Consider the following 14,682-nt stretch of genomic DNA (forward strand, 5'->3'; position numbering starts at 1 on the left):
CTATGTTTGAAAATGCCAGGTGTACATAGAGATGTCCCCCCACTCCAACAAATGCTTGCAGTCTCTTTGTCACCATTGGAGTTTCAACTTTCTGTTCCTCAACTCCCTGCCTGCATAGCAGATACAAGCAGTGTAGGGCCATGCTTTCCCATGCTGCATTTAGCCTGTGTAGTGCTGGAGTTGATGAGATTTTGCAGTGACTTCTAAAGGGCCCCTCTGCTCACAAGGGTCCTTATGGAAAAGGACCTAGCCATGAAGGCCCCCTGCAATGCCTGCAAGTGTTGGGCCAGTTGAAGAGATTGGGGTATGTGACTCCATTGAACCACCTCATCATAGCATCCCACCCATCACATGATGCTAGCAGATGATAGGTCTAGGCATAAGGTAGCAGTCAGCTTAAATTTTACTGAAATAGAGGCATATAGATCCAAAGATTAACCACTATGCCTTGCTTGTCTCCTGTATCCGATGGCGGCATCCACTGCAAGAACAGGCACAGGGCAGCACTCAAAAAGGTCAGATAGGGTCACTCAGTGATTTGAATTCATAGGGAACCTGCTTAAGTGTGGATATTGTTTCAAAAGAGGGTGGGGATAGCAGAGAAGAAAAGTGCAGAAAAAAACAGAGGGTAATAAAAACCTAGCTCATAGCCTGAACCAGTATTGTAGCATGGCCCTGAGAAATATGCATAAAATATATCTGAGCAGCAGAGAAAAGAGTGTTTACAGTGATGCACAGATACTGTTTTATTTGCTTCCTCTCACTCACAGACACAGTGCTTTTTAATTAAACAAGGTAAGTCCCTGATAATTCCTCCTTACTGGAACAGTGCTTGGGATGCTGTGTTTGATACATTCACGCGGAAAAACAGCAACATTTGTGGTTACCAAGTAGAGGCATATCAGTTGGTTCACCAGTAATCTCCAAAGGAATAGTAATAATAATTTCAAGAAAGGATAAATTCTTTTTTCTTTGTCCTCTTCTGACAGAGAGCGGAGCTGGAACTTGGAGAATTTTTAAAAACTGTTTCTGTTTCCTAGCACACTGTGACTTTAGGTCCTGTAAGAACGGTGTGCCTAGTGGAACCATGCCATTACAAGGGTATGTGGTCAGTTTGGAATATTTTTGTAAGAGGACAAAATGATTAATTTTCAGTGTTCGTTTTGGCTCAAATTCTTAATAAAGGTTTGGCCAGAAAAGTAGGAGAGAAAGAGGTAGCTGGGGCACTTTTAGCTTTGTATCAAGACCTGGCATCTTAACAAACATAAAAAACAGACTGCTGAGGAGGATGAAAGCTCTCAGAAGTAAAGGATAGATCTGGCATAACCTGTTAAAGGATTTTCAGTCATGGGTATCTTTAGGTTTGCTTTATTAACAACTCAGAGTTGGGCCACCACCGCAGTGAATGGCAACTTCCAAAAATTTCTCAGTCTTACATGCTTTTACCACCCATTATCCCAGTCCAAAGTCTTTGTAATTTTCTAGTCAATCTTGGTTCCCATGTCATTATCATTCATCAATTTATCTCATCAATTCTCGTGTCCCGGTTCTTCTGAACTTAGTGGTCGTAGGCAGAAGGTCTTGGGTCACCACAATCACTTATCTTCTTACACATCAAAGATCACCTTTGAACTTCTGAAAATCACTCAGGTTATTCTATTGATTTATCTTGTTCTAAAGTTAATCACTTACTCCCATGTCTTAGGTTTAAGATGTATGGTCCTTCTTCTGTTGATTCAGCTTGACTGGGTTTTTAGCCAGCCGTGTGGGGGCTACACATAGGACAAATAAGCAGCTTATGCATATTGTTTTATAAGCAACTGCATTCTATTAATCACATCTAAAGCAATCTCTAATCATTAGTTATATGTCTGATACAAATAGTCTTAGAAACAATGAGGCTTAAGGCCTAGTTCTTTTTACAATTCCCTCCTTTTGTTTTTCATTGCATTCCTGTGATCATATTGATAACTCTGCATTTCTCTATCTTCTGTGTTATCCTAGAGCTACAACTTACACAACATTGAAACAAAACAATATCACACATACTACCGTGATTATAACAACAAAGACTATTACAATTAGTTTTTTCACCTAAGTAGTCAAATTTGGAAACCAAGACATTAACCAAGAGAATGTGTCGGAAAATCCCCAGTATGTGTCACCTCTTTGAATTTGTTGCATTGTAGCACTAACCTCCCAAATTTTCTGGACATCTGTTATTAATTCTTCCGATCGATCAGTATACATCGAGCAACTGGTTGTGAAGCCAGAATCATGTCTAAAGCCATTCAGTTTTGTATAGTCATTTTTGAAAGCTCAGTTACCTCTTTCTGGAGAGTGAAAAGTCCGTGACCAGTTGAATTTGTTAATTTTTCAATTTCTCCAGAGACATTTAAGACCGCTTTTTACAATTTACTTACTCCTAAAGCTGGAATTAACCACCTAACAAATGAATGGAATCCTGTTGGTCTTTCAATCAAGGGATTTAGAGTTCTTCGGGTTCGAATTAAAAAGGTTCTATGCCATGTTGCACTTGACACAGCTTTTGGGTGGATTTCTAAATCTGTAGACATTACTCCTAGGGTATAAATACCTCCCCAATCTGGAGGCAAAGCTTTATAAGCTTTACTCCCACATAACCAAAAAATACCCCAGTCCTCAGGTGCTTGCCAACTTAAATGTAATCCTGAGTTGATAGAAGTTGTGTTTTGGCATTGAGTCCAATTTCCTATAAATGAATGATTTTTGCATAAATGTTGATTATCAACACTTGGGGGATAGCATCTTTGTACACAGTGGACTTGTGAATAGTTTCTTGAATTTGATAGTCTAACTTCCCAAATTTGTTCTTCATAAGATTGGGAAAAAGTAGTATTAAGCCAGGGTTTTTTTTTCCAATTTGCACTTTTAGGAATCGGTATTCCTACTAACTGAAATCCTTGATTCACTGTCTTTGGTAGAGCAACACAAATCTAACATTCACTTAAATTTAGATTATTAGTAAAAGATTTCATCAATGACACATGCATATTGTTGTTCCAGGCATTTTCTACTTGGTGAACATCTCTAAGTTTCCGTACAAATTGTTTTAACACATTCAGAGATAACATGTTATAATATGAATGAGGATAATCCATGTGACAGTGCCAAAAATTCTACTGAAGATTAGGTCCCCATTTGATTATTATAATCCTAAATTTGAAAGTAAAATGATTGCTCGATAGATGGAATCGATGACAGCACCAGTCTCCCGTACCATAAATTCCCCACATTTGATGGTCAAAGCACCATGTTCCAATTCCCCATGTTTGTTCTTGAAGGTGAATATGATATACAGGATAAATTCTTGGAATGCCATATCCCCACCACTGTTTAGAAAAGCCATGACCATTGGACCAAGTATCTCAGGACCAAGTATCTCACGAATCACCAAGTCTACTTCTAACATTGGCACAGAATTCGAGAGAATTAAGAAGTGGATAAATAGGGTCTCTCTGTCTGGTCTTTGGATAACTAGCCAAAAAAATTATCTGTCCAGGCTTTGCCTGTAGGCCTGTAATTTGGCCCGAAATTTGAAAAGAACACTTCTATTGGTACGGGCATCTCGATAGCGCAATGCAAATTTTGTCCACAAGGTGTCACTCCAGGGTAAAATACAAACAAGTACAAAAAGGAATAATACTTTACAATTGTCCATTATTCTTCAGATTCTTTGTGGGCGTGCGAATGATGGATCCAAGTTTCTTTCCCAGATGCCCTGACGGTATAAGAAGAAGTTAGTAGAACAGTATAAGGTCCTTCGCATTTTGGTTCAAATCTGTTTTTTCTTTTGAAATTCTTTACATAAACTTTGTCCGCTGGCTGTATATCATGAACTTGGATTTCAGGGCTTATTCCCTGATACCAATAGACATGGTTACACATTTGGAAAAAAGAATTTTGCAGATACAAAAGGTATTGTGTTACCTGTTCATCTCCATCCAAGAGGTTAGTCTTTGCAGGCACATATGTACCTGGAACAGCAAGTATTCTCCCAAAAAGGATCTCAGCCCGAGAAACTCTAATTGGTTGCCTTGGAATATTCCTAATATCCCACAAAACTAAATTTAGAGCCTCGGGTAATTTCAAACTAGTCTGTTTACAAACTTTTACTAACTTCTCCTTTAATGTCTTATTCATTCGTTCTACCTGACCAGATGATTCAGGATGATGTGGAGTATGAAATTTATTAAAAATCCCCAAAGAATTATAAATCTGAATCATGATAGCAGCTGTGAAATGACTCCCTGACCTGAGTCAATTACTTCAGGAACCCCATACCTTGGAATGATTTCTTTCAATAAGGCTTTACTACTGCCTTAGAATCATTTTTCCTAGTCAGGAAAGCTTCTAACAATCCTGATAGCTGATCAACAATCACTAACATGTAAGAGTACCCCATTGTTTTTGGCATGTCTGCATAATCAATTTGGAGTTTTTGAAAAGGAAAGGTGGCTGGAGGTCTTTTCCCACTGGGAGGTTTAATTCGTACCGAAGCATATTGTCTGCAAAGCTTACATCCTTCACAAATTCTTTTTGCTGCTGTATAAATTCCCGGGGCTGCCCAGAGACTCTGGATTCGGAGTGCTAGGTTCTCCGGTCCCCCATGTGTCCTCTCATGGTGCCACCGTGTTATCGGTAATAAATACCTTTTTGGAAGGAGGGGTTTCTTATTCAGAATCCACTGCCCTTCTTGCCGGTGGGCTCCCAGCTGAGTCCATTGTTGTTTTTCTTCTTCAGGGAGGTCTTCATACAGCTTATTCACGTCTGGGAGCTCAAATGTTATTTCATGTTGTGACAGAGACCTAACAGACACGACCTGCCGTGCTGCTGCACTAGCAGCTTGTTTAGCTAGAGAATTTCCCTTTGCGATCATGTCTTGTCTCTGAGTGTGTGCCTTTATATATGCCTTGTCCGTGGGCAACAGTTTTTACCACCAAAGTCAGAAAACCCCTTTCCTTCCATAAAATCCCCATAGCATGACAAACACCAAAGGCATATTTAGAATCTGTATAAATGTTAACTCTTACTCCAGTTGCATATCTAGCAGCTTCAGTTAGAGCAATTATTTCTGCTCCTTGTGCACCTAAAGGTGCAGGCAAAGATCCAGCCAACAGTACCTGTGTTTCTGTGGTGACTGTGAAACTGGTACATCTTCGACCTTCTTCATAGTAAGATGAGCTATCCATGAAGAGGTTCAAATCAGGGTTATCTAAAGGTTGATCTCTCAGGTCATCTCACCGTGGCTTGCTGGTTTCGCTTACGAAATAAACACAATTGTGGTTATCTTTTTCTCTGTCAGAGGGTAAAGGCATTAAAGTTGCAAGGTTTAAAGTATTGCACCTTTCCAGTTTCAAATTATCAGCTAATAAAAGAATTATTTCATATCTATGTGCCCATTGTGGCGACACAGCTTTCTCCATATATTGCTTTAAAAAAATTTCTACCTCATGGAGTACACAAACAGTTAGTGGATGACCTAAAACAATTGTTCTGGTTTTCTCAACCATTTCAGCTGCAGCTGCTATTGCTCTGATACAAAAAGGAGTTCCTTTAGTCACTGAATCCAATGTAGAAGAAAAATAAGCAACGAGTCTCTCATGTGGTCCTAAAGTTTGTACTAACACTCCCTTTGCAACCCCTTTTGCTTCATCACAATATATTTAAAAGGTTTTGAATAATCAGGAAATCCTAACCCTGGGGCAGATAAGAGTGCAACCTTTAAAGTACGAAAAGTTTTCTCCCTCTCCGTGCCCCAAGCGATTGGTTCCATTTCCTCATTTTGAGTTGCTTCATGCAGAGGTTTAGCTATTTCACTGAATCCTGGGATACAAGGACGGCAAAATCCTACCTGTCCTAAAATCCTCTAAACTGTTTTTTTGTCACTGGTCTAGGTATTTCTTGAATTGCTTGAACTCTTTCAGGATCTACTTCTCACTTTCCGGGCTTTAATATAAATCCCAAATATTTTACTTGCTGTTTGCAAAACTGCAATTTAGATGGAGATGCATGGTGTCCCTTTTTAACAAGTTGGATAAACAGATATTCAGTATCCCAAATACAATCATTCTCAGTTTTACTTGTCAATAATAAATCATCAACATATTGCACCAAGATCGATTTATTTGGAAAAACTAAATCTTGTAAATCATTCTTCAAAATCTGAGAAAAAATTGTTGGTGAGCTGGTAAAACCTTGTGGTAGCCTGGTCAAAGTAAGTTGTTTCCCTTGCCAAATAAAGGCAAAAATTGGTTGGCTTTCTTCGGCAACTGGAATACTAAAGAAAGCTCCAGTAAGGTCAAGTGCTGTGAAATACTGTGCCCAGACTGGAATCTGGGTTAAAATCAGACTAGGATCTGACACCACAGGGTGTGGAGCAATTACATGCTCATTCACTGCTCATAAATCTTGAACGAATCTATATTCAGGATCTTCATCCTTATCTGTCCTATGTTTACTCACTGGCAAAATTGGAGTATTATAGGGACTATGGCATTCTCTCAAAATCTCCTTTTCTAAAAAATGCACAATTTGTTTCCTAATGCTAGGAATGGCTTCATTTATAACTGGATATTGCCAAATTGAAGGAGGAGTCCCTCCTTTTGTTTTTATCACAACTGGTTCAGCAGATTTTAATAATCCTACTTCATCTCCTGATGTACTCCAAAATTCTCTGGGAACTCCAGCTAATTCAGGTGGTATTTTTGAATCACAACGTTTTTGTTCTTTAACTTGGATTACTTCAGAACCCATTACAATTAATCAGATCCCTGTAGGTGCCAAAGAGAAAAACGTGCCAAATTCCTGCAAGAGGTCTCGTCCCAGAAGGGAAACAGGAGAGTCTGGAGAAACTACCAATCTTCCCCAGACTAATTTTCCATTCAAGACTACTGGTAGAGGAGTTGACAAATAATTTATCTCTTCTCCCCCCAACCCCTGTATTATCATAGCTTCATTTAACATCTTGGGGATTTCAAAATTTAACAAAGACAATGTCGCTCCCGTATCTACTAGGAAAGTAACAAGAATACCATTTACCTTTGCAGAAATCTGACCATGCTCATCTACCTTGATTCCAACAGGTTCCATTGCTCTTTTAGTTTCCAAAGAAGAGGAGTACCATTCTTTACCATGAATGAGGTCATGGGGGTTGGGCAGGTGGAAGTCCTCCTCAGGTTGCAACAGGTCTCAGTGGACACTCTCTTTGCATGCATCCTAAATTTCCACAATAAAAACACTCTAAAGAGTTAGCATGTTGGGAAACAGTGGGAACTCTTTTTTGCCCCCCTCTTCCTCTAAATCTCCCCCGAGAAAATCCCCGACCTCTCATTTGTGGGTTAAAATTCTGAGTAATTGCTGCAGCTAACAGCCCAATTTCTGTCTCTTTCTCCTTCCGCTCTCACTTTCTTTCAATTTTTAATTTCTCTTCTTCCTGTTTTTTGTCTTTCTTCAGCTATTCCATCAAAAACAAAGACAGCAATACTTAGAATTTCAGCTAATGTCTCACCCTGCCAACCTGGCAAATGTTTCTTAAAATATTTACTTATGTCTGGAGCAGATTGATCTACAAAAACAGATAGCTAAAGGCTCCTGGAAATTGTCACGGATCATGCCCCCATAGTTCAATAAAGTTGTCAGTTGTCCCCAGTAATCACTCAGATGTTCATCAGGTCTCTGCCTACATTCTAAAACCTTTGTTCAATTAGTTACTCTCTCACCAGCTTGGTGAACTGCTTCTATTAATTGTTGAATGGCAGCTCAGTGAGCCCTAGTTCCTTCTGTAGTTGCGAGATTCCATTCTGGATATTGTTCAGGCCATGGGTTTAACCCCTGACCTTTCTGAGCAATTTCTCTAACCTTTTCAAAAATCTTTTCTCCTTCCTCCGCCTGAAATAATTCTCGCAGAGAAGTCCTCATATCATTCCAACTAGGGTTATAATCAGTGACAATTCCCGATAACAATTGAGCACATTTTTCAGCATCATCACGCAGCCAAGGCATCTTTGACTGCCAAGCTACCAAATCACCTTGCTTCCAAGGTTCATGCCTCATCACTGCAGTTACTGCAGGAACTTTAGCAGGTGCACCTGGACCTGCTCTTGGGTTTGGGATGTAGTCCAAACGCATTGGGTACATGCCAACACCCTTAGAGAAAAGCTCAGTTTCCTCAGCCTCAGGGGCTGAGGGAAGTAAACTTTTCCTCATTTTCAACAATGGAGTTTTCCTCCTTTGTTGTGCCCAATTATACCAAATATACCAATAATCAATATCATGACTTCCGGAGTCTTCCAAAATCATTCTCAAAAACTTTTGCTTATGGGTTTTAAATGTTCCCTTAGGAGGCCACTCATCCATTGGCCCTCCTCCTCTATTTCTTGTCAGGAATGGCCATTCTTCTTGGCACAAAATTATCAATTACCTTTTTTGCAATGCCTGTGCCAAGAATATCTTTTTCCAGTTTTCTAAAACCTCAGCAAGGGGTGTCCCCCTTTCAACACTGGGTGCTGACCCCATCTTTCTTAATATTTTTTTGCAAGTTTAAACACAAGAGTTTCCCAGGATAATTTTATCTGGAATTACCCATGCCCAAGTCTCTTAGGTGAACTCACCTGATTAATTCTGCCGGCAATTGAGCGTTGGTAATGGGTTTGTCCAGAGAAATATCCAGTTGCTCTCTTTCTCTCTTGTGTCCTAGAGTCCCATCTGGGTCACCAATTCTGTTAGAGGATTTTCAGTCATGGGTATCTTTAGGTTTGCTTTATTAACAACTCAGAGTTGGGCCACCACCGCAGTGAATGGCAACTTCCAAAAATTTCTCAGTCTTACATGCTTTTACCACCCATTATCCCAGTCCAAAGTCTTTGTAATTTTCCAGTCAATCTTGGTTCCCATGTCATTATCATTCATCAATTTATCTCATCAATTCTCGTGTCCCAGTTCTTCTGAACTTAGTGGTCGTAGGCAGAAGGTCTTGGGTCACCACAATCACTTATCTTCTTACACATCAAAGATCACCTTTGAACTTCTGAAAATCACTCAGGTTATTCTATTGATTTATCTTGTTCTAAAGTTAATCACTTACTCCCATGTCTTAGGTTTAAGATGTATGGTCCTTCTTCTGTTGATTCAGCTTGACTGGGTTTTTAGCCAGCCGTGTGGGGGCTACACATAGGACAAATAAGCAGCTTATGCATATTGTTTTATAAGCAACTGCATTCTATTAATCACATCTAAAGCAATCTCTAATCATTAGTTATATGTCTGATACAAATAGTCTTAGAAACAATGAGGCTTAAGGCCTAGTTCTTTTTACATAACCTCTGAATGCTGACTCCAAAGTGGAGTGGTCTGGGAAGGTGAGATTAACAAGACAGTCCTGGTTTTGCCGAAGTCCAGATAGGTTTCCTGACAGAAGGAAAAGTGTAGCAATATGTAAGAATTCTGTGCAGTGCCTGCATGCATATGCCTGACTGTGTACAAGTACCAATCAGGTCAACTTCTTCACAGCACCTGTCTGGCTTCCAAAAAGATTTGGCGAATGGGCAAAATCTGTTACAGATGGCCTTGGGAGATGGCAGTAGTTTCAGGGAACATGCACATGAATATGGGGATGCCACTGCCCAGGAAAGATGGCAGACATGACATCTACACCTGAACTGCATGTCTAAAAAATGGAACAGCTTCTGCAACTGCTGGTTGCCAGTAAAGTATGGGCATGGCAGTGTAGCATTCGCACTGCACATCCTAGCAGTGTTGAGCATTCAAAAGGAGGAGTTCTAGCAGAAGTTTAAACTGATGAAGAGCATTTTATAGCATATTTAGTTGTGCCTAGCTCATGTCCTGGTTTCAGCTGGGATAGAGTTAATTGTCTTCCTAGTAGCTAGTACAGTGCTATGTTTTGAGTTCAGTATGAGAAGAATGTTGATAACACACTGATGTTTTCAGTTGTTGCTAAGTAATGTTTAGTCTAAAGTCAAGGATTTTTCAGCTTCTCATGCCCAGCCAACGAGAAAGCTGGAGGGGCACAAGAAGTTGGCACAGGACACAGCCAGGACAGCTGACCCAAACTGGCCAACAGGATATTCCATACCATGGGACATCACATCTAGTATATAAACTGGGGGGGGGCGGTATCGCCGCTTGGGAACTAACCGAGCGTCAGTCGGCAGGTGTTGAGCAATTGCACTGTGCATCATTTGTATATTCCAATCCTTTTATCATTACTGCTGTCACTTTATTAGTGCTATCATTATCATAATTAGTTTCTTCTTTTTATATTCTATTAAACCATTCTTATCTCAACCCACAAGTCTTACTTCTTTTCCCGATTTTCTCCCCCATCCCACTGGGGCTGGGGTGGGGAGTGAGTGAGTGGCTGCATGGTGCTTAGTTGCTGGCTGGGGTTAAACCACGACAGCTCAGTTTAGCTCCAAGGCCAAACACAGTTCCCACAGGAGGGATGTATCTGCTAAAAATTCAAGCCCCGCTCTCCTCCAGTGGGATGCTTGTACTCCATTGCAAAGGCTCTAAATGAGAGGCAGAGTGGGGCTCTAAATGAGACCCACTAAGCAAAGCCATCTGATGTTCCTGATGACTCCAAATTCGCTTGTGCTGTTCATCAGTGCTTTGGACACTTCAAGCTGGATTGTGAGACGCTGTCAGTAGGCCTGGGAACATAGAAGGATGCAGTTCATGAGAAATATTTATGTGGAAATACCATTTCCTACCTAGCATCCAGCCACAGGAGTCCCAGAGCCTTTGTGTTTTCTGGTCTGCTACCATGGCAGAACAGGTGTACTTGGTGCAGATGCCAAAACAAAACAGAAGAAGGTAAGTATGCAAAGTTCTTTTAGGTCTTTTCTTATAAATTAGAAGCAGCAAGACTGTCTTTCTCTGATTTTAAAAGCTTTCTTTACAGATCATGCTGAACACAGCCAGTAAGCAGCTCCATATGATGTTGGACGACTACTGAACAAGAGGAGGCAGAAAAGCAGCAGTTAGAAAAGTGTAGTGGGAGGCCCTGACATGTACCAGTGTACAAATTTAACATTTGAGGATGTATGCAATCACAGTTCCATATTTATCTTATGATGGCCAGACTGATCCAAGCAACTGATTTATGCAAGTTTTATACCATTGTGGTGACAGCATCCCTTACCTCCAAGTGCAAAGCTGAACCATCAAACCGACAAGGAGCTAGTGTTGCATGTAGTGGAGTGCCCAACCTTGGTAACAACAAGTCAAAGCAAAGTGAAGCAGAGATCACTCCCTCAAATGGATGAAGCCTGGTAGGGATAGCACTGAAACAAGCAAAAACATTATTTCAGTGGGCTTTCAGTAGCCCACAAAGCAGTGAAAGATTTCAGGGAGACTAATGGACTAAGTGGCTCCTCATGCAACAGTTTTACCACTGAGGAACTCTGCTGTAGGACGTCACTATTCAGTTTACTATCCAAACTTGTCCTGCTCTGCTCCAGACACTGAACCCTTTTACAGTGGCAGAGAGAGGAACCACATGAGTCTACACAAGCATCTCTTCCCTAGTTCAGAGAATTTTATTGCTTCCGGGCACAAACTTTATCATATTTCACGTTGGGAAAATTCATGAATTTTTCTGCTGTTTCTCACTGTGGCTTATACAACGGCCTAATTAGCTGTGAGATCTGGGCCTCTAATCCCTTGCCTGGCCCTGACCTTGAATGACCTCGGGTAAGTAAATTTTAATTTCTCAGCCTGTGTTTACCCATCAGGAAAATACTAATGTTGAATTTTTTTTCCTCATGGCTTTATAGAAAGTCTCACCTCTGGATTATTCTGCTGCATGGGAGAGAAAGAATGAGAAACACGATTATGGCAGGCTCTTCCCTTAGAGAAAGAAGGATCCAGCCACACCAGAACTTTATAAACCTCACTAAAATATTTCTTTCTCATTCTGCCTGTGGAATAACAGCATGTGGGTTTGAGAAACAATATTGTTCAAAACAAGGACAGTACAAGTTATTAATTATCAAGTTAATCCTAAGAAGGTAAGAATATTTTCTACTGGTGGCCATGACCTTGGAAATGACCTTCAAATTCTGTTATGCACCTCTTTTCATACTCAGCCAGAGTTGCCACATGCTCATCTCTGGGAGCCTATGTGTCTTACATTTGCAGTATTTGCAGAGAAGATTATCAGCAAAATTCCCACTGAAGGATGTAACGCAGGTGCATTTTACATACTATCACACATGCAGGCATATTCTAATGTGATTCCAGAAGTACCAAGGCTTTTACCTATACTGTCTCACTGCATATAGATACTGGCCTTAAGGCAAGAAAACAGTATATAATAACAGAATTATTTTTAATTTTGGACTCGAGCCTACAAAGATGGAGAAGAGGCCACAGAATTGTGCTTGGCTGCCACAGGCACCGCAGGTGTTTCAGAAAAGTTGTGTGCTGAGGGGCTCACCAGCATGTGCATGTGCACTCAAGGGATATCTGTGTGAGTAACACCTAATAGAGGCAGGAAAGGTTATTAAACCATTTTGCAACTGAAGCATGGAGAGGCAAGATGATTAGCCCAAGGTGTTCCATGACCAAAGACTGAATCTTCCAGATCCCAGCGACATGCCTGGGTTGCAGTCTGTATTCTACCGGGTGCATTGGGAGAAGGTCCTGTGGGAGGCCACTCCACCAGAAACAGGGTAAAACTGAACACAGGCCAACACAGCGTTGTAGTCCTCAGAGGCAGCTACATACACAGGGAAACACAGCCTCGCACAGAGACAAGACATTGCTAGCCAGCTGAGTTACCAGCTTGCAAGTTAGCTTGGTCTTCTAGGGACTGGAAGGCAGCATTAGCCAAGAGCACCTGGTCTGTATGCTGCATCTGGGTGAGACAATTGCCATTTGCATTTAAAAACGCCGATGCTAAAATAAAGCAGTAGTTCACACCTGACCCACTGCCCCGCTTTGTGCACTGTTACTGTGAAATGCTGGAGATACCACATTCATATTTTGGTAGTGAGTTTTACAACAGCTGCCGATCTATCTTCAGTTTTTTGTCATCTGTGGTGTGCTTCTTGCAAACTCCTTGCACGGTCACACACCTTTCCCCTGCTTTCAGAAGCAGTGAAGCCGTTGCCCCCCATCAGTCAAAATGACCCCCAGCTTCTCCTACAGCTTATCCAATGCACAGGTATTGCTTGCTTCCAGTGAAAATGCCCACAACCCACTGGACTTTTAGACAGACTGGATCCAGGTCACCCTCTCAGCAGGCACTGTGTTTATGAAACTGCATGGGGCCAAGGTAAAGATGGAAGTTAAGCGGGTGGCCAGAGTACAGGGCACAGAAGTGCACACAAGCAGGTAAGGGGGAGAAGCAGAGGCTGTATAATACAATTGGCATGGGAGGGAGGTGGTGCAAGGAATGAGGTTGGCACTTCCTCCTTTCAACACTGACTGTTCATTCCTGCCTTTTGCTGCAGCTTGATGCTTAGGCCACTCTGGTGCGTGGCTACTTCACCAACGTGAATGTATGAGAATTGCAGGGCTGGGGCAGACATATGGGGGCTGTGGTGTAAGGTAGTGAAGATGGAGGTGTTGGACTGGCAAAGATTAAAGACGGAGGAATGCCATGAGCAGGGTAGGAGATGAAAACTTAAGAGGAAAATGAAGGCAGGTGGGAGTAGCGTGGACAGAGAAGGTGAGGGAGATGGTGCTGTTCCAGATGAAATCTGAGGGAAGGCCAGGAGGTCATGGTAAGAAAGGCAGCACAGAATCAAGACGCTTAATGTAGGTACCCCATACAGCTGAAGCAGGGAAGGCACGCCGCCATGCTGCGGGTTCTTCACCGATCTGAAGACTAGCCTGCTTACATGACAGGGCAGGAAGCAACCATGACGGGACGAAAAGTTCTCATGGTGTGGAGAGACCGAGACACTTGTCTGGAGTGTGATGACAGACGGCACGTGGGGCCGCGGCCGCCGCCGCCGCCTCCTCCTCGTCGACTGAGCCGGAGCCCGACTGGAGGGCACTTCCGGCAGGAGTGCTCTGCAGGTCTGACAAAGGGGGAAAGGAGAAAAAGTAAGAAGGAGATCAACCTTGTGCCTGCTCTGGAGTCCGCAGCCCGAAAGCCGTCCGTTCCCCACGGCTGGCAGAACGAGTAACGCCATCAGCAACTGAAAAATTGGCTCGGCGCATGCGCCCTGGCCTCCGCCACTCTTTCCCCCTCATAAAAGCTGATTGAACGCGCGTCCGCTGGTCAGGCTGGTCCTGGTGGTTTCCCTGTCGAGACCCGTTACCTGGGCCGCAGTCTCCCCCGCCGCCAGCCCTCCCGGGGTGCCCGGCCGGCGAGGCCCCGGGGGACCTGCAACCAGCGCGGGACCGCCGCCGCTTCGGCGGGGCATTTCCTCTTCCTCCCGACGTGCGGCCGGGGCGGGAGGAGGAGGAGGAGGAAAGGGAAGGGGCCGCCTGCGCTTCGGAGCGTCGGGCAGCCCCAGCGCCGCCGTCGCTGCTGCAGCGGGCGGAGCGGCGCGGGAGGCGGCGCCAGCAGACGTCGCGGCCCAGAGTCACCGTGTCACGGTGCCCGGGAAGCCTCTGCCGCCGGATCCGCCCTCCCCCCCCCCCCCCCCCCGCAGGGCGAGCGAGCGAGGG

General features: G+C 42.9%; 1 long non-coding RNA gene across 3 annotated transcripts; it reads right to left on the reverse strand.

Moving 5' to 3' along the window:
* Nucleotides 1–716: 716 nt before the first annotated feature.
* LOC142027082 (uncharacterized) lies at nucleotides 717–14,668 on the reverse strand. Of its 3 annotated transcripts, XR_012648999.1 has the most exons (7): nucleotides 14,331–14,668; nucleotides 13,905–14,087; nucleotides 11,201–11,342; nucleotides 8,652–10,709; nucleotides 7,081–7,257; nucleotides 5,163–5,301; nucleotides 717–3,760 (listed from the first exon to the last, which is right to left on the reverse strand). It is a non-coding gene; the product is annotated as an uncharacterized LOC142027082 (long non-coding RNA). The 3 variants fall into 3 exon arrangements; XR_012648998.1 differs by lacking the exon at nucleotides 5,163–5,301 and having other exon boundaries at nucleotides 14,331–14,666; XR_012649000.1 differs by lacking the exons at nucleotides 5,163–5,301; nucleotides 13,905–14,087 and having other exon boundaries at nucleotides 14,130–14,507.
* Nucleotides 14,669–14,682: the final 14 nt, after the last annotated feature.

Source organism: Buteo buteo, chromosome Z (assembly GCF_964188355.1).
Source record: "Buteo buteo chromosome Z, bButBut1.hap1.1, whole genome shotgun sequence".
Lineage (NCBI taxonomy): Eukaryota > Metazoa > Chordata > Aves > Accipitriformes > Accipitridae > Buteo > Buteo buteo.